This window comes from Antechinus flavipes, chromosome 5 (assembly GCF_016432865.1).
Source record: "Antechinus flavipes isolate AdamAnt ecotype Samford, QLD, Australia chromosome 5, AdamAnt_v2, whole genome shotgun sequence".
Classification (NCBI taxonomy): Eukaryota; Metazoa; Chordata; class Mammalia; order Dasyuromorphia; family Dasyuridae; genus Antechinus; species Antechinus flavipes.
In genome coordinates, this window is record NC_067402.1 from 292,555,383 (window position 1) to 292,575,651 (window position 20,269).

The 20,269-nt window shown below is 42.4% G+C and overlaps 1 protein-coding gene across 3 annotated transcripts in view; it reads right to left on the minus strand.

The window, feature by feature from the left end:
- The window catches only part of PPP6R2 (protein phosphatase 6 regulatory subunit 2), a 112,832-nt gene extending 105,473 nt beyond the window's left edge, over positions 1-7,359 (minus strand). For 2 of the 3 annotated variants that reach the window (XM_051962598.1, XM_051962599.1), the window contains exon 1: positions 7,272-7,358. The gene's annotated coding sequence lies outside the window, so the exon portion shown is untranslated. Of the gene's footprint in view, positions 1-7,271 lie in introns of all 3 variants that reach the window. The other variant, XM_051962600.1, reaches the window with a different exon arrangement.
- Positions 7,360-20,269: the final 12,910 nt, after the last annotated feature.

A 20,269-nucleotide genomic window follows, 5' to 3' on the forward strand; every position in this document is an offset into this window, starting at 1 on the left:
AGCTGAGCCCCCATTGATGACGGTATGAAAAACTATGAAGAACAGGAACTCAGGAGTAGATAACAGCAAAGTTCCAAGGGCAGAGGGCAGTGATTAAAATCAGTAAACTATAGGCTAGGAAGCTTGGCCGGGTCATCTGCTGGAATGCTAGAAAGAATCTGTAGAGACAGGTGGAGCAGCAGCATGCCATGGAAAAAGAGCAAGATAGGAAAACTTGGCTTCAGAATCTTACCTTTGCCACTGTACTCAACCTCTCAATGTCCCTAAGTGTCTCCAAGACTATGACTTTCAGGAGAGTTGACAGTTTGCATTAATAGAGGGAGTTTTGCTTACTAGGAACTCAATAATACCAATAAAATGACAAGTCTGGTCCAAAAGGAAGAGATGATCAATGCACATTTAGAAAGGGAAGCAGGGATTCTGAACAGCCAAGGAAGCTTCACTAAGAACAAGTCAGGTCAGACTGGCTTCATTTCCCTGTCAAACCGCTAAGCCAGGGGATGCTGCAAACTTTGCTTACCCAGATCTTAACAAAGCATTTGGCAAGGCCTCTCCCGCGATGCTTGTAGACAAGCTGGAGAGATATAGACTGGATGATACCATGATTAAAGGGATTCAGATTTGGCTGAAGGGCAAGCTTCAGGAAGAAATTCCAAGAGTGGATTACCCACCTATCTCTTAAAAAGAAATAGAGGGGTGGGGCAGCTAGGTGAGGCAGTGGATAGAGAGCACCAGCCCTGAGGTCAAGAGGATCTGAGGTCAAATCTGCTCTCAGACACTTAACACTTCCTAGCTGTGTGACTCTTAACCACTTAACCCCAATTGCCTTGACAAAAAAAAAAAAAAAAAAAAAAGAGGGAGGTATCTTCTCACATCTCTTCTTTGGGACCAACCTTGTTCTTTACGTTATAGAATTCACTTGCTTCTTTAAAATAAAATAAAATGTGATTTTTTAAAAAGTTCAATGTCAACCTAGAGGCTAGGACCTCAGGGATGTCTGTTTGGCCCTCATGTCTCAAATCCTCATTCCTGACTTGGAGAAAGATTTCGATGGCATACTTATCAAATTTGGAAATTACTCAAAGTTAGAACATATTACTAATAAGATCTGAGGCAAGGCTAAATCTCAGGTGTGACTTGAATTAGATAAAATTCAATAGAGATGAAGTAGAATCTTACCAGCTTTCCCAATATAAGATGGCAGAGGCCTAAATAGTAGGCAGCTTCTCTGCAAGAAGCACTGTCATGGCAGTGGTCTGTAGGCTAAGGCAAGAACAAAAATGGCTAATAATATAAGCTTGGGCTGCATGAAGAGAGACTGGAATAAAGAGATAAGAGTTCCTAGTCTGCCTTGTCTCTGGCAGAACACTGATAAACTTGAAAGCTTGCAGGGAGGCTAACCAGGGCAGTAAAGGTTCTTGAGCCCAAGTCACATGAGAAAGGGTTTAAGGAAATGGGGATGGGGAGGGTTAATTCAGATATGAAAAGACTCTAGAGTCCAAGGAATGAAGAGATCCAGGTATTGAGTTCTACTATGCAAAAGAGATTCATTCCGTTTGGCTCTGGAAGACACAACCAGGTACAGGTAGGTAAACTGAGGTTCAATGTTGGGAAAGAACCAAAGGAACCTCCCCAGCAGCTGGAAGACCACTTGTCAGGTATATTACAGATATAATATATATAATATTATATGATATGATATCTTTTCAGTTATAAGCTGGACCATGAAGGCCTGAAGACTTCATTTGGTTGCTCACCAGATGTTCCACAGAAGATTCTTTCAGGATCTCTAGAGATCTGGTGTTCCACAAGTAGCCTGAAGGAAGGATCTCAGCACAGAGGCTAGTATGGCCCAAAGTTCCCCTGTCCTGGGTGCCTGGATGAGCACTCCCTGCCACTTTGCAGATAGCTATGGGAAATGAGCACAGGAGCCCTCTGCATCCCCAACAAAGAGGCACAAAGGTGAAGGCTTGAACAGTGCTACCTCACCAAAAATCACTTTGAGGAGGTACTTGGGATTCTCATGTCAATCTGAAATGTAGCATCTTGCTATTTGGGGGCCTCTATTTTAGAGAATGCTCCTCAGATCCCCATTTAAAATGAACTCTTCTACCAAAGTCATGCTGGCTCTGCTTGGGGTGCAAGTTTATCTACTGAAAACAGAATTCAGTTCCAAAAACTGTTCTCTTACCAATCAGGTACACAGACCCTGGAGTGTTACAATGTAAAGTAAGATAACAAAAAAGACCAAGGGAGCCAGACCCTTAAGATTCATTTTTAAGGCATGTGGTGATTGATGGTGCTTCCAAGATGCTTTTTTTTTGATGGGGAAAAAAGGGGAAAGACTTTTCAGAATATTATTTGGTTTTTACCTCAAGTCTAAGTCTATGGGAAGAAATATGTAATGCCGGAGAAACTGAGGCAGGAGAGAGATTAGAGAGGTTTTAATATTTTATTAATGGGAGAGTAAGATTGACTGGACAGGACTCTCGTCTCAGATTATCCAGTCAGACAGAGATAAGTATACTGGGACCAAGGAATCCATATTGGTCCCAGGGCTGGAGGACCCAAAGAATCCAGCGTCCAGCATACAGCTGCCAGACGCCATTCTCCAGCCATGAATGGAGGAACCCCAACTTCTTAAATACCTTTTTGGAGACAAAGAAGAGACAGGGAGGGAAAGTTTTTTTATCAGGGAGGGGAAGCCATAAAACCTAAAAATTCCAGAGACAAAGAAGTAAAGATATCATGGGTTGATCTTGGAATATTCTAAAGGAATATTGTAAATCCCTAAAAGAGTCAGGAGATCTACTCTTTTATCTTGCTAATTCATAACCCGAGAGCAAATAATCCTTAGTTTTACTGGGTCAGAGACAGAACAGTTAAGGAAACTGAGACAGGGAAACTGAGTCAGAACAGTTAAAGAGAACTGTGGCATAACAAATAGAGAAAAGAAAATGGTTTCACCCTCATTTTCCTCAACATTTCTTAATTCAGTAAGACTTCCTGATGTAGTATGTTGGCAAGCAGATCAGATATTTTGGTCACTTCTCTTTAGGAATAAATCTTCTCAAGATGACAATTTATACACGCAAATGAACTGAAGAGCCAGAAGACCTAAGTTGGTATTGATAGACCAGGATCCCATGTTGGTCCCATTCTTAACAGTCTATGTGACCTTGAATAATTTACATATCTATTCTCTGCCTCAGTTTCTCCTCTTATGATATAATAATAATATTCTACTAAACTACATCTCTAAGGCATTATGAATATGAAACTGTGAACATTTTAACAGACTGAAAAGATTAGGCAAAAGCTATTCTCATACTACATTAAGATTTTCACAAAAGTATTTTGGAGGGGGGGGAAATCATAATTCTAAATTTTCATTACCTTAAACCAATCAATCTAAGGCACTATATTGCCCTGGTTCTGTTGATCACCCTGCCAAAAGCACTGGTTTTTAAGATTGCTGAAATGGGATCACAAGAAAAAAGCCTCAACATTAACTACATTCTCAGAACATTTTTCACATTTACTAATTAAAGTCTCTAACAATTTGCTTACACCTTACTCTTCCAAATCAGTTCTACAGGGTAAAGAAGGATAGGGGCAAAGCCAAGATGAACTTGACATTTCTGTGCTAAATATACCAATGAAAATAAATGCCACTCTTGAAAATTACCCAAGAAACTAAAGCTTATTAGCCCAACAAATCTAAAATTAAAAGTAAATGAACAAAACTGATAAAATGTGCCCCCAAATGAAAAACCCATATGCTACATGACTGCCAATAGGGGCCCAAAAAGAAAAAAAGAATAATGCTCTCAACTAGGGAAAGCACAGCTTTCTAGTACCAAGCCCATGTACCAAGTACATGGGGAATAATTCAGGGAGAAACCATTGACAGCCTTATCTGTATGTAGGCAAACCCTACAGATAAGAGAGTCTTAGGGGAGGATTCCCCTGAGCATTTCAAGTACCACTACTTCAGAAACAGGATGCTTCCCAGAGAAGCACCAAAAGTTGGCCCGCCTTTAGACACACAGTTTGGAAACAAGCCCTGAAACTGTGACATTTTTCCTCCACAAAATTTTACCAAAGATTAACCAACCCCCACCAGCAAACACTGGAAAGCCTCTTAGAATCCTAGAATCCCAAGAGCTGGAAGGGGCCTCCGTGGCCATCTAGTCTAAGCAGCTTCTACTTAAGGGGAAAATTCTCTCAACCAAATACTTTTAATATAAATTTCACAAATGACATCTGCTTGAAGTTATATATGGTAAATGGCAGATTGAAAACTGAATTCTGCAATCTGTTTTCTACTAGTAATGATGCAGCCTCCAAAGAAACAAAATGAAGGAGGTGGTAAAGGCTTACAAAAGTAAACCAGGAACAGGCAACGGGCCCCTCTCAGCTGGGGAAGCAAAGGCGTTCACAGGAATAGTTGAAATGGCCTTCAGAAAAAAACCAACCAGTAAAGCCAAACCAGAAACTAGCAGAGCCAAGGGGAACAAGGCCATTGCCTTTTCCATGGGGCATTTTCCTCCCAAAGCAATCATGCTCACCACTGCCCCAAATCTCTTTCCTAAACATCTCCAGCTCCTTCAGTGACACTATTTCTCCCCTTGTAGACATGTGATGTCATCAGGGAAAGGAACCCCTGATGAGAGATTAGCATCCCTTCCACGGCTTAGGACATCCAGGTACCCAGGATACTGATTCTCTCAGTAATAACTTGTCCAGGGTCTCGGAGCCAGAAGGCGCCAGAGGTTTGGAACCCACTAGTCTTCCTGCCTCCCTCTCCACCACAGCGGGGCATGAACCTGGGTCTTGTATCAGTGTGGCCACCAGCCCTCAGAGTCTCCTGACTTCATTCTTGTACTTCTGAAGATGCAATAGCTAGATATGAATACATCGCTGCTTCAGATCCGGGCCGACCAGGGCAGGGTCCCCCAGTATCATCATCCCCCTAATACACTTTGGGACATCAGCTTACTAGTCCCTCCTCCCTCAAGAGTCCCTCCTCCCTCAGGAGTCCCTCGGCGAGTATTCATATTGAGTCCGGGTGAGGGTCAATAGGAAAAACATCAATAAAACCAAAGGAAGCCCAAACGGCCTAGACCAGGGAGAAGGGAAGAGGGTCTCCGGCAGACACACGGTTCTGGCGAAAAGAAACATCAAATGGGGAAGCCTGAGAAAGCAAAGGTACGCGGGGAATAATTCAGGGAGGGGCCCAGGCATAAAAGATCCAAGGGAAACCAAAGTCTTTCATGCAGTCAAGGACTCGTAGGCCTTGAGGAAGAGACTAACAGGGTCCAAAAGGAATCATCAATGGGGTCACCGAAGAAGGAAAAGCCACAGAGTGGCCACTGACAACGAGAACTGGACTGAAGGGGGCCGGCCTGGGAGTGGTGGCGGAGAGCCCGAGGCCTGCCCCCCAAGCACAGCCGGAGAGCCGGACCACCTGAAGTCACGAGGAAAATGACTGAGGAGAGCCCAGTGGTAACACGGAGCCAAGCCCTGTTCCCTCAAAGGCAGAAAGCGGCTGAGAAAGGGGGTGTAAAAATGGGGAGAAAGCGGCTGGTTCCCGGGGGAGAAGCGGTCAGTGGGACACACCTCCTGGGGAGGAGGAGGAAGGATGGGTGACAAAGGCCAGGTCAGTGACAGTCTGTGCATCCAGCCCACGAGAGGGAAAGAGAGCAGCGACAGGGCCAGTGAAAGGGAGAGCCCGGGGCACAACCCAGGAGGCAGGCGGCAGGAGCTGGAGCAGCCAGGGGCCCTGAGAAGGAGAAGGAAGCAGGTGGGGGAAGGAGCAACAGGCCTGGGAAGAGGGAAGTGACCGCAGCCCACTGCGGACAGGTGGGGAAAGCAGGGACAGTGACAGGACACAGGGCTGGGCAGTGCCCAGGGCAGGGGCAGTGACAGGACACAGGGCTGGGCAGTGCCCAGGGCAGGGGCAGTGACAGGACACAGAGCAGGGGCAGTGACAGGGCACAGGGCAGGGACAGTGACAGGAGACAGGGCTAGAGAAATGGCAGTGCCCAGGGCAGGGGCAGTGATAGGGCACAGGGCTGGGCAGTGCCCAGGGCAGGGGCAGTGACAGGGCACAGGGCAGGGGCAGTGATGGGGCACATGGCTGGGCAGTGACAGGGCACAGGGCTGGGCAATGCCCAGGGCTGGGACAGTGACAGGAGACAGGGCTAGAGAAATGGCAGTGCCCAGGGCAGGGGCAGTGACAGGGCACAGGGCTGGGCAGTAACAGGGCACAGGGCAGGGGCAGTGGCAGGGCACAGGGCAGGGGCAGTGACAGTGCCCAGGGCAGGGGCAGTGACGGGGCACAGGGCTGGGCAGTGACAGGGCACAGGGCTGGGCAGTGACAGGGCACAGGGTTGGGCAGTGCCCAGGGCAAGGGCAGTGACAGGACACAGGGCTAGAGAAATGGCAGTGCCCAGGGCAGGGGCAGTGGCAGGGCACAGGGCTAGAGAAATGGCAGTGCCCAGGGCAGGGGCAGTGGCAGGGCACAGGGCTGGGCAGTAACAGGGCACAGGGCTGGGCAGTGCCCAGGGCAAGGGCAGTGACAGTGCCCAGGGCAGGGGCAGTGACGGGGCACAGGGCTGGGCAGTGACAGGGCACAGGGCTGGGCAGTGACAGGGCACAGGGTTGGGCAGTGCCCAGGGCAAGGGCAGTGACAGGACACAGGGCTAGAGAAATGGCAGTGCCCAGGGCAGGGGCAGTGGCAGGGCACAGGGCTGGGCAGTGCCCAGAGCAAGGTGCGGGAAGTGACAGGGCACGGGGGCAGGGGCATTGGGACAGGGCACAGCACAGGAGGCGGCCCAAAGAGGAGGAGCAGGAGGTCCGAGGGGCAGGGGCCGGACAGCCTCCAGGGGTCAGTGACAACAGGAATGGAAGCGGAACAATGGCCGTGACAGTGACAGGGACAGAGGCGGCAGGGCGGCGGTGACAGGGGGCGCCCCGAGGGCGGGGACGAGCCAGGGGCAGCAGGCCCGGGACCGCGGGGCCAGACAAGGGCAGGGGCAATGACAGGCCGGGACGCCCGCAGGCGGAAGGGGGGTCGGTGACAGCAACAGGTGAGGTGACAGCAGCGGAGCTGGGCCCGGAGTGGGGAGGGAGAGGAAGCAGCGAGGGAGGGAGGGCAAGGTGGCCGCGTGGGGGAGGTGACAGGCGCGGGGGCGGCCGCGAGAGGGGGCAGGTGGGGGCGAGGGCCCGCCGCTCTCCCGCCCCCCTCCGCGCCGGCCCGCCCTTACCTGCGCCTCAGTCTCGGCGCCGGGTTCCGGGCGCTCCGCGGTGCCCGCGGCTCCTCCTCCCCTGCAGCCGCCGCTGCCGCCGCCGCCGCCGCAGGCCTCACCGGCTCCGCCGCGGGCTCGGGGTTCAGGCCGACTCACTCCAAAATGGCGGCTGCAGAGGCGCCTGACACGCGCGCGCCCGCGGCGGCGGGGCGGGAGCGTGGGGCGGGATTAGGGGCGGGGCGAGCGAGAGCGCGCACCGAAGGGCGGGACTTACGGCCCAGGCCCCGCCCCATTCGCTGGGGGTCCTTGCCCTGGATGCCTGGGACTTCCCTCCCACCCTGCGCCGCAAGGTGTCAGGATTGGGGGCTGGAAGATGCTGGACCTTGGGAGTGATCCTCTGTGACCGAGGGTGTGGCTGACGCCTGCTGCCTTCCAGAGCTCCTCCCGCGAGCCCCACTCTGGGTGACCGTGTACGCTGAGGCTGCGGGGATCCCGATCGTGGTGGAGCCGGACCCCAAGGGAAAAAAAGCACAGGGGGCAGGGGGCAGGGGTGAAGGGGCAGGAGGCAGGTGCGGCACTTGCCCACAATCAGTGTTGCGCTTTCGCGGGAGTCGCAGAGGAAATGCCAGAGCCTGCCCACGGGTCTCGGAGAGCACCGAGCCTGCAAACCTTCAAGTCGCACAGCCCTAGAGCATCCGTGGAGGCTGGAGGGTCACGCCTTTGGCCAACAACCTGCTGCCACTGACCGGATCTCCTGATCCACCGCGCATGTCCTCTCTGTCCCTCCTCTACCCCCACCCCCACCCCCGCCTGCCCTGGGGGCTCTCCGAGGGGCCAGGTATGGGACACCTGGCCGGACCGCTGCGGGTGCACGGGAAGGGGCTACAGCTCTGACACCCCGCTGGAGAAGGGCTGCTCCGCCAGGGCAGCGTTCCAAGGGGCCGAGGACCTTGCTCTTTCCTGGAAGGCAGGGCACCCCACCGCCAAACTCGAGCAGGCCCCCACCTGCACACACGCCCATAAACTCCTCATTGGGCATTGAAAGCCTTTCAGAGGCCGCCTCCAGCCTCTCTTATGGGACTTATATTACTTCACTCTACTTTCCATACAAACTGACCAACTTGTTTTATCCTCACGTGTGGAATTGCAGCCCCCACCATTCACCCAGAGAGCTTATATCCAAAGAAAGCCATTGATAAGAAAAAATTGCCCATCTATTCCCAAATAATCATAACAGCACTTTTTGTGATAGCAAAGAGTGGGGAACAAATAGGAAATCTGAAAAGATCCCCAAGAACTGATGCAGAAAGAATGAGCAGAGCCAAGAAAACACTTTATACAGGGCCGGCAAGAACAAGACCACCAAAAAAAAAAAAAAAACCTCAGGGGTAAATGTAACAAAATTATGAAGACCAAGCAGGATTTACTTGAAGCTAAGACAGTCCCAGTCCACTCCTAGGTAGAGGGGAAGAGTCCTATGACCGACACAAGCTGCAAAGTTTTTTCTCTTTTTCAACAAATTGATCTCTTATACTGAATTTTTTTTCTGCAAAAAATACTATTTGTCCTACAGCATGGCTATTTGGGAGGAGAAGGAGGAGGAATCCGTGGATCACTATCAAGATGTAAAAATCAAGGAAAATTTATTTGTAAACAAAGAAATGAAGGCCTCTCCTTTTAAGAACAAGATTTTGCTAATGTTGAATGGCTACAAAACATGGAATTTCCAGTTAATATCATGTTGAATCACTCATAAAGGGGATACAGAAAGCACAACCACTTAGATGCTCTGCCTCACAACCAGAAGAATGGCAAAAATTACAAATCGGGGCAAATATCCTTGGCATGTTGATGGGTTTTGCTGCCCCAAAAGAGCAAGAGTTTGAGAGAGGTACAGGAGTGCAGCAACCATTGTGAAAGGAGTCACCTCAGTAACAGTCCACTCAGTGGGTCTCTACCCAGAGGCTCCTGGAGAGGACAGGACCCAGGGCTTCAAGGCTGCCCAGTCTACCCTAGCACAGCTCATTGCTGGCAAAGTTTCCCCTAACATCAGGCCCAGATTGCCTCTTTGCAACTTCCATCTACTGCTTTCTGGTTCATTTCTGAGACCAAACAAAATCTTTTTTTTTTTTTTTAAACATTTTATTTTTTTCAAATGAAAATCCACCTTGATTTCCTTCCTATCTCCTCTCTACTTTCTATCTCTTATCTACTTGTAACCAAAGTACTGTATAGTCAAGCTTCCTGGCTAGAGACATGTGTGAAAAATCTACATCCCTCAATCTGCCCCTCAGGACCATTGGTGGCACCTGGGCAAATTCTTTTGAGACACCTCACGACACTAATCTGTCACCCCAAACTTTTGGAGTCCCATTCGGGGTCTCCTGACCAACGTCAACAACTGTACTAATAAAGAATTCCTTATTCTTTTTGCCAAAAAAAAATTTTTTTTGGCAAAAGGTAGATTTATTTAGGGGAATTAGGTTACAGACAAAATGAAAGGAAACAATAGAGTCGTAAATATGAAATAAAATAGGAGAGTATATTAAAGACAAGTTCCTCAGTAGAACTCAAAATCACCCAGTAGAAAGGGAGCATTCCATGAGGTTGGAACGTGCCCTTAGGTGTGTTAGGCTAAATCCTGGAAGGAACTTAGCACCTTAAAAGAATGAGTTAGATGGATACCTTCTTGGTGGAACTGTGAATGAATCCAACCATTGTGGAGAGCAATTTGGAACTATGCTCAAAAAGTTATCAGACTGTGCATACTCTCTGATCCAGCAGTGTTTCTACTGGGTTTATATCCCAAAGAGATCTTAAAGGAGGGAAAGGGACGCACATGTGCAAAAATGTTTGTGGCAGCACTAGGGCTTGTGTAGAAGTGCTGGAGGGCCTGCAGAGTGAGAGGGGGGGCTTGTGTGCAGGTGGGGGCCTGCTTGAGTGTGGCTAGCAACTGGACATTGAATGGATGCCCATCAATTGGAGAATGGCTGGGTAAATTGTGGTATATGATATTATGGAATATTATTGTTCTGTAAGAAATGACCAGCAGGAGGATTTCAGAGAGGCCTAGAGAGACTTACATGAACTGATGCTGAGTGAAATGAGCAGAACCAGGAGATCATTGTACCCGGCAACAACAAGATTATACAAGAATCAATTCTGACAGACATGGCTCTCTCCAACAATGAGATGATTCAAACCAGTTTCACTTGTTCAGTGATGAAGAGAGTCTTCTACACCCAGAGAGAGGCCTGTGGGAACTGAGTGTGGAACACAACATAGCATTCTCACTCACTCTGTTGTTTGCTTGCATTTTGTTTTCTTTCCCTGGTTTTTTTTCTTCCTTCTTAATCTGATTTTTCTTTTGCAGCAAGATAACTGTATAAATATGTGTGTATATACATATATATCGGATTTAACATATTTTAACATATTTAACATGTACTGGACTACTTACTAGCTATGGGGAGGAGGGGAAAATTTGGAACAAAAGGTTTTGCAAGGATCAGTGTTGAAAAATAACCCATGCATATGTTGTGTAAATAAGCTTTAATTAAAAAAAAAAAAAGTAATTAGCTGTGAGAAGTTGGGAAGCATAGTGGAGTTAGGGGAGATACCAAGTGGCAAGGGAAAAGGGCAAAGAGACCACAAAGTCAAATGCCATTAAATTGTTTTATAGGGAAAATTTAGCCTCAGGGTCTTGATTTAACTTGGATTTTTGAGGGAATTACCGTTAAAGGGTGGGATGAAGGAATTAAACTGATCTCCATTATCAGAGTCTTTTTCTGGCTTGCTGAAGGGATTAATTTTTATCAATTCCTCTGATAACCACACCTAGCATTGAAAACCTCATCATTTCTCCAGTCTTTCAATTAAAGAAATCTTTTGAAAAGTGGGTTGAACATTTATATGGAACTTTAAAGTTTCAAAATAGCTTACAAGTTCCCTCAGAAAGGGACCTACAAGGGCAAAAATGTTGGCAAAAAAGTGGCAGTCACTTTTTGTAGTGGCAAGAAACTGGAAATTGAATGGCTGCCCATCATTTGGGGAATGGCTGAATGAGTTATGGTTTATGAATGTTATGGAATATTATTGTTCTGTAAGAAACGATCAGCAAGATGATTTCAGAGGGGTCTGGAGAGACTTACATGAACTGATGCTAAATGAAACAAGCAGAACCAGGAGATCATTGTACATGGCAACAGCAAGATTATACAATGATCAATTCTGATGGGCGTGATTCTTTCCAGCAATGAGATGATTGAGGTCAGTTCCAATGATCTTGTGATGAAAAGAGCCATTCACACTAGAGAAAACTGTGGGAACTGAGTGGGGATCACTCATAGCATTTCCATTCTTTTTGTTGTTGTTTACATGCATTTTGTTTTCTTTCTTTTTTAATCTGATTTTCCTTGTGCAGCAAGATAATTGTATAAATATGTATACATATATTGGATTTAACGTGTTTTAACATATATTGGATTACTTGCCATCTAGAACAGAGGGTGGGGGAAGAGAGGAAAATCTGGAACACAAGGTTTTGCAGGGGTCAATGTTGAAAAATTATCTATGCATATGTTTTGAAAATAAAAAGCTTTAATTAAAAAAAAAAAAGGAAAAAAAAAACAAGTATTAACTCATTTGGTCCTCATACCTCAGGGAAGTAAGTGCTATTATTTCCATTTATCTGAGACTCTCAGACTGAGAGAGGTTATGTGATTTGCCCAAAATCACAGACCTAGAAAGTCTTCAAGGCAGGATTTGAATTCAAGTCTTACCCCAAAGCCAGTGCTCTACTCACCATGGCACCTAGCTGTCTTCCCAGGTTTTCATCTAGCAGTGTGGTCACCTACTGCCTAGTTTTCTAGTAGGACTGAGGTGACAAGAAATCTGGAGTTAAGAGTTGTACAGAGGAATGATCCTAGTCCTCTGGACTAGGCAAGAAACAAGTCCAGAAGCAAACTAGCAATGTGGCCCTGATCCCAGGAACAGAGTAGGGTCTCAATCCTAGCCTCTTCTCCAGGATGGAAGTAGCAGCAGAACAAAAATAAGAGTCCCAGATCAAAGAGGGGCCTGAAGATCAGTCATTCCGACCTGCAGAGCCTTTAAGTAAGCTAACAGTAGCTAAAAGAAGCAGCTACCTACTGAAACTCCTAACTAGGAAGAAGCCATCAGACACCAACCTGGATCAAGAACCTCAAACCAGAAGAGCAGCAAGCAATTTCACCCCTATCAAATCACTTTTGGGGGGCCTGAAAGCTTGCAAGCCCCCAGCCTAAGCTGTGAAAACAGCAGAATAATATCAGGAGAAAGTTAAGTCAGATATTCCTTCCGGCATTATGGAGACACCAACACTAACATATAGCCTCAAGGAGGAGGCTGAAAGAATGAGTAAACAAACAAAAAAAGAATCCCATCATAAAAAGCTCTTAAACCAATAAGGAAGCTCAAGATACAAACACAGAAAGAAGAAAATGACTCAAAAATATTTAAAAGCAAAGGCTCAAAGAAAAATATAACCTGGACACAAATTAACCAGAATTCCTGCCAGAGGATAGGATTTTTTTTGTTTGTTTCTTTTAAAGAGAGAGCTAAAAATTATTTCGGGGCAATTGGATGGTGCAGGGGATAGAGTGCTGGGCCTGGAGTCAGGAATACTTGAGTTCGAATTTGGTCTCAGACATTAACCTGCTATATGATCCTGTTTTTTAATATTTAATTATTTAATATTTATTTAATATTTAATCCTGTTTACCTCCATTTCCTCATCTGTAAAATGAGCTGGACAGGAAAGAGTATACCATTTCAGTATCTTTGTCAAGAAAACTCCAAATGGAATCACAAAGAATCAGATACAACTGAAATGAATGAACAGTTTTTAAAAATAAAAGAAGGGGCAACTAGATGGTACAGTGAAGAGAGCACAAATCTGAGTTTATATCTGGCCTCAGAAACTTAACACTTCCTAGCTGTGTGACCTGGGCAAGTCACTTAACCCCAATTGCCTCAGGAAAAAAAAAATGCAAGAGAAGGAGAAGAAAACTATTTCATAGCCAAAAAAAATTACAAACCTGACCTTGAAAACTGGTCAAGTAGAAAAACTCCCTGAAAGCCAGAAAAAAAAAAAAAAAAACTAAACATATTTCAAAAAATCATAAAACTGCCTAGGTCTTTTAGATTCAGAGGGCAAAGTTGAAATTGAAAGAATCTATTGGTTATCTCTTGAAAGAAAACTCCAAAATGATAATACCCAGGAGTCTTAAAGCCAAAATTTGCAGCCTCAAAGGTCAAGGAAAAAATATTTCAATCAAGTAAAGTCAAACTGTTTATATGCTTAGTTGAGGAAATGCTACAAGTAGTTCCTCAGGATTTTATCATGATCAGGATCATAGAGTGAGTCTAATTAGACAGAGGGTATGGTAGTAATCTTATTATGTTTTAATGATCTTATAAGAACAGGAGGGGAAGAAGAATAAACAGAATAAAAAAAAGAAAAGAGAACATTATCTCACATAAGTGGGATATTCAAGCAGAGAGAGGATGAGTGGGTAACATCTGAATCTCATTCAAATCCGGACAAATTAAAGGATGGAAAAATACATAATCAAACATATATTTATACATGGAAATTTATCTTGCCCAACAAGAGGGAATAAGATAAAAGGAATGGAAGAGAAGAGAATAAGAGGGAAGGAAAGGAAGAGATAAATTCCTCAGAAGCAAAAAACTTAAAAGAATTGAGGGGGGAAAAAAAGAAAGTATAAAAGAATGTGGGGCAGGAAACCCACAATTAGCAATCATAATTGTGAATATGAATGGGATGAATTCACATATTAAATGAAAGTGGATAGCAGAATGAATTAGAAACAAGAATCCAATACTATTTTGCAAGTAACTTGAAATAGAAAAATGCAAAAAGTTAAAATAAGGGGCTAGAACAGAATCTATTATGCTTTAGCAGAAAACAAAAAGGCAGGAATAGCAATCATCATCTTAAAGTAACAACAAAAATAAACATAATTAAGAGACATAAATAGGGAAGTTATATTTTCCAAAAAGTGCCAGAGATGATGAATATCAATATTGAACAAAATGTACCAGATAACATAGCACCTAAATTCTTAAAGGAAAAGTTAAATAAGAAATAAAAAATACAGTAAAACTATAATTGTGGGGGTCCTCAATTTATCACTTTCAGACCCTAAATAAATGCTATTTTATACAAATAGGTTTTTCATAACTAGGGAGAGGCAAAATGGAGAAACAAAAGACCAGTGTTCCTATAAGAATTATTTTTTAATTATATATTATATATACTATAGCCAGGCTAGATTTATACTAGGAATGCAAGGCTGAGTTAATCTTAGGAAAACTAAACATAATTGACTATGTTAATAAGAAAAACAGAAAAAATCCTATGATTATAATAATAGATGCAGAAAAATTCTTTTACAAGATACAACACCCATTCTTGTTTTAAAAAAACACACACACAACACTAGGAAGCACAGGAATAAACAAAGCTTTCCTTAAAATGTCAAGAACCAGCATTACATGTAATGGGGATATGCTCTTTCTAATATGATCAGATATAAAGCAGACTGCTCATTATGCTCATTATTATTCAATATTAAGTTAGAAATGCTATTTATAGCAATTAGACAAGAAAATAAATAAACCTAAGTGAAAAGTAAAAAGGAATTATCACTTTTTGATGATTACATAATGGTTTACTTGGAGAATTCCAGAGTCAACTAAGAAATTAACTGAAATAACAACTTTAATAAAGTTGTAGCATATAAAAATAAATCCACATAAATTATCAATACTTCTGTATAGTTACCAAAAAAGCTGAGCAAGAAAAGGGAAATTCAATTTAAAATAACTACAAACTACAAACTATCAAATACTTGGGAGTCTACCTGCCAAATCATAGACAGGAACAATATGAACCCAATTATGAAATAATCTTTATACAAACAAAAATAAGATAGATCTAAATAACTGGAGGAACATTGTTTATTGATTTTTAAAAGGCTAATATATAATAAAAATTAATACTTATCTCTCAGATCTATGGAGAAGAAAGGAATTCATGGCCAAAGAAGAACTAGAAAACATTATGAAGTGTAAAATCGATCATTTTGATTATATTAAATGAAAAAGGTTGTGTACAAACCAATGCAGCCAAGAAGCGAAGCAGAAAACTGGGAGAAAATTTATATTGAGTGTTGCTGACAAAAGCCTCATTTCTAAAACATAGAATTGATTCAAATTTATAGGAATACAAGCATTCCTCAACTGATAAATGGTCAAAGGATATAAACAATTTTCAGAGGAAGAAATTAAAGCCATTTCTAGTCATATGAAAAATGCTCTAAATCACTATTAGAGAAATGCAAATTAAAACTATTCTGAGGTACCACTTCATACCTCTCAGATTGGCTAAGACAGGAAAAAATGATAAATTTTGGAGGGGATGTAGGAAAACTGGGACACTAATACATTCTTAGTGGAGTTATAAACTGATCCAACTATTCTGGAGAGCAATATGGAACTATTCCTAAAGGGCTATCGTATTGTACGTATCCTTTGATTCACTAGTGCGTCTATTGGGTCTGTATCCCAACTTCATAAAAAAAGGAAGGGAACCCGCATGTGCAAAAATAGTTATAGTGGCAAAGAACTGGAAACTGAATGGACATCCATCAATTGGGGAATGGCTGAATGTTATGATATATAAATGTAATAGAATATTATTGTTTTATAAGAAATGATAAGCAAGTTGATTTCAGAAAGGCCCTGGAGATTTATATGAATTGATGCTAAATGAAGTGAGTAGAACCAAGAGAACATTGTACACAGCAACAAGATTATGTAATGATCAGCTGTGATGGACTTGGCTCTTTTTAACAATGAGATAATTCAGGCCAGTTACAATAGACAAGTGATGGAGAGAGCCATTTGCATCCAGAGAGAGGATTGTAGGGACTGAATGTGGATCACAACACAACATTTTCACCTTTTTTGTTAATGGTTGTTTACTTACCTGTTTTTTCTAATTTTTCCTCTTTTGATCTGGTTTTTCTTGTGCAGCATGATAAATGTGGAAATATGTTTAGAAGAGTTGCCAAAAAAAAAAAAAAAAGATGGGGGAGTTCTCAGGACATGAAATGTAATTTTGATATATAAAATCTAAAAAATTTTTGTACAAATAAAATCAATGCAATTAAAACTAGAAATGAAGCAGGAAACTGGGAAAGGTCTTTGCAGCAATTTTCTCTGATAAAGTTTTCATTTCTAAAATGTACAATGGAACAGAGTTAAATTTTTAGAAATAATAGCTATTCCCCTAAATGACAAATGGTCAAAGGATATGAATAGGCATCAGTTTTCAGAGGAAGAAATTCAAGCTATCAACAGCATTATGAAAAGATGTTCCAAGTAACTTATAATTACAGAAATATAACCTAAATAAACTCTGAAGTATTACACCGTACCCATCAAAATGGACTAAGTAGACAAAAAGGAAAATGATAAATGCTGAAGAGGATGTGCAAAAACAGGTACACTGATACACTGCTAGTGGAACTATGAATACAATATTCTAGAAATAATTTGGAACCATGCCCCAAAATGTACTAAATTATACCCATCATTTGATCCAGCAATATGGCCACCGGGCAAAGAAATCAAAGAGGAAAAGGATTTATATGTACAAAAATATTTATAGAAACTTGTTTTTCATTGTAACAAATAACTGTAAACTGAAAAGATGGGGAATGGTTTAACAAGCTGCAACATATGAATGTGATGAAATGCTATCATACTTTAAGAAATAATGAAGGGGGTGATTTCAGAAAAATCTGGAAAGAACTGTATGAACCAATGCAAAGTGATGTGAACAAAATCAGGAGAATAATATATACAACAACATAACAAAAATGTTTTAAACAACTTTGAAAGACTTAGGATCTGATCAATACCATTCTATAGGTCTCAGAATGAAACATGTTGTCCATCGCCAAAAAAAGAACTGATGAACTCTAATAAAACTGAAGCATATTTTCTTTCTTTTTGTGAACAGTTCTTTTGGTTTGGCTTGGGGTTTTTGTTGCCTTTTTTGCTTGCTCAGTGATAGGTAGAGAGAGGTAAGAGCAAGAATTCAAAACTGAAAATTAAATAAAATTGAAGTTTAAAAATATTTTAATACTTAAAGACAACTATTATGTCTTATTTGAGTCTTCTCCAGGCTAAATCCCTCTGTACATTCAATAACAGTCAAGTTGATTTTTCTTTTATAAACTTTGTTTAAAGGGGAAGGTTCACTGGGGATGAAGGATAAAAATTAAAGTACTATAAGAACCAAAGTATTGTTTTTAAAGACAAGTTAAAAAAAATTTGGAAGCAACAGTAAGCAATAACAAAGTAGGAAAGACCTGTGTGTGTGTGTGTGTGTGTGTGTGTGTGTGTGTGTGTGTGTGTGTTTGGGGAGGGGTGGGGATTATCAGATACAACTGATCACTCCAAAATTCTTGATAGTAGGTGGTAGAACTCAAAATTGATATTCAAACCTACTCTGAGAAGGAGTCCTAAGAAACTAGAAACCTTGATGGGCAGAGAAAATTGGCCAGGGTAAGAATAGAATGGCCTCTTCAGGGGTCTAGTCCTGTAATATCAACTGCCCTTTGGAAACCACAGCCTGGATGTTTGATGGATGTAGATGATTCACAGGCATTTCAACTCAACAAGTCCAGAATTAAATCCAGCCTTCCCTTGATCTAAGTTTGCAACTTTTAGGTTCTCAACTGCCCACTCTTACTCATCTCACAGAGCCAATTTATTGCAAAAATGTGTGCCAAAACTTCCACATCTCTCTCATGTACTCTGTGCTCATCCTGGCAACACCTTAGTTCAGCACTCACATGGACTACTGTTCAGGTCTCCCTTGCTCAACTGGTCCCTTCAAGTGCCTATTCTATGATCCCACCAGTTCCTGCTTCAGAGAACACAACTATCAATTGGTGTCTCCACACATTTAGTCCATGGTCTCTTTCTTGGGCTCAAAGATTATTATAGAGGACCAGAGTGCTGAGAAAAATCAAGAGATGCAATTAGCAATGTCATTCCATTCTGTAAATATGAACTGCAAAAGACAGTCTAATGCAAAGGATTCTGGGACTCTGCATGAGACAGACCTCTAAATATTACTGAGATATCTACAGGAAAGTCATGTAAAGTGCTTTCTGCCTTAGTTCCTAATTTATAAAATAAGGATGATCACTATTCTACTGTCCTTCAGAGAACACTTTGTCACTCATGGAGAACTCACAGGTGAGAGAGCTTAAGTTGGTCCTACTAGAGGAACCAAAAGAAGCAATCCCTGGTCCCCAGATCTGGCCGTCCTCTAGGCCTGAAATGTTCTCCCTCTTTATCTCAGTTATAGTGCCTAATCTGTTATTTCTTCATTAGTCTGTACATAGCATATTTGTATACAGCTGGTGCATATTGTGAGCTCCTCAAAAACTGTCCTGTCTTAGCACAATGCCTGGCACATCGCAGGCATTTAATAAATGCTTATTGAATGACTCAAAGTCCATAAGCACAACTATCAATAGAAATAAAACATCCTGTCTTCAAAAACACTGGTAAGTACAGAAAGGTTTGTAAGCACTTAACAAATGCTTTGTTCCTTAATTCTTTCACGCCATAGAAAGCAGCAATGACGAGCTCATCCATGGTGAATCAGAAGCCCCACATGAGAATGCCACAGCTCAAGCAGAGCACCTGCTTTGTCCTACCTGACTTTTCAACTTTGGGAAAACTTTTTATTATTATATTTTAAAGCTTTTTATTTTCAAAACACATGCAGAGATAATTTTCAGCATTCATTCTTTTTCTTAATTATAGTTTTTTATTTACAAGATATATGCATGGGTAATTTTTCAGCAATTTTTAATTATAGTTTTTTATTTACAAGATATATGCATGGGTTATTTTTCAGCATTGATAATTGCAAAACCTTCCAATTTTCCACCTTCTTCACCCCACTTCCTCCCCCAGATGGCAGGTTGACCCACACATGTAAAATACAGCATTCACTCAGCATTCACTCTTGCAAAACCCTATGTTCCAAATTTTTTTCCCTCTTGTGGCCCCATCCCCTTCCCTAGATGGCAAGTAATTCAATATATGTTAAACAAGGGCAATTCTTTTATACATATTTCCATAATGATCATACTGAACAAGAAAAATCAGAAAACAAAATGCAAGCAAACAACAATAAAAAAGCAAAAATACTATGTTGTGGTCCACACTCAGTTCTCACAACCCTCTCTTTGGGTACAAATGACTCTTTTCATCACAAGGTCATTGGAACAGACCTAAATGATCTCATTGTTGAAAAGAGCCATGTCCATCAGAATTGTTAATGGTATAGTCTTGTCACTGCTGTGTACAATGACCTCCTATTTCTGTTCACTTCATTCAACATCATTTCATGTAAGTCTCTCCAGGCCTCTCTGAAATCATACTGCTGATTTCTTATAGGATAATAATATTCCATAACATTCATATGCCACAGTTTATTCAGCCATTCCACAACTGATGGGCATCTACTCAGTTTCCAGTTTCTTGCCACCACAAACACTTTTACAGGTCTCTTTCCCTCTTTAAGATCTCTTTGGGATACAGGCCCAATAGACACTGCTGGATCAAAGGGTATACACAGTTTGATAGCCTTTTAGGCATAATTCCAAATTATTCTCTAGCATGGTTGGATTAGTTCACAACTCCACCAACAATGTATTAGTGTCCCAGTTTTTCCATATCCTCTCCAACATTATCATTATCTTTTCCTGTCATCTTAGACAATTCTGAGAAGAGTGCAATGGTACTTCAGTTATTTTAATTTGCATTTCTCTGATTAAAAGTGATTTAAAGCATTTTTTCACATGACTAGAAATGGTTTCATTTCTTCATCTGAAAATTGTTCATATTCTTTGACCATTTTT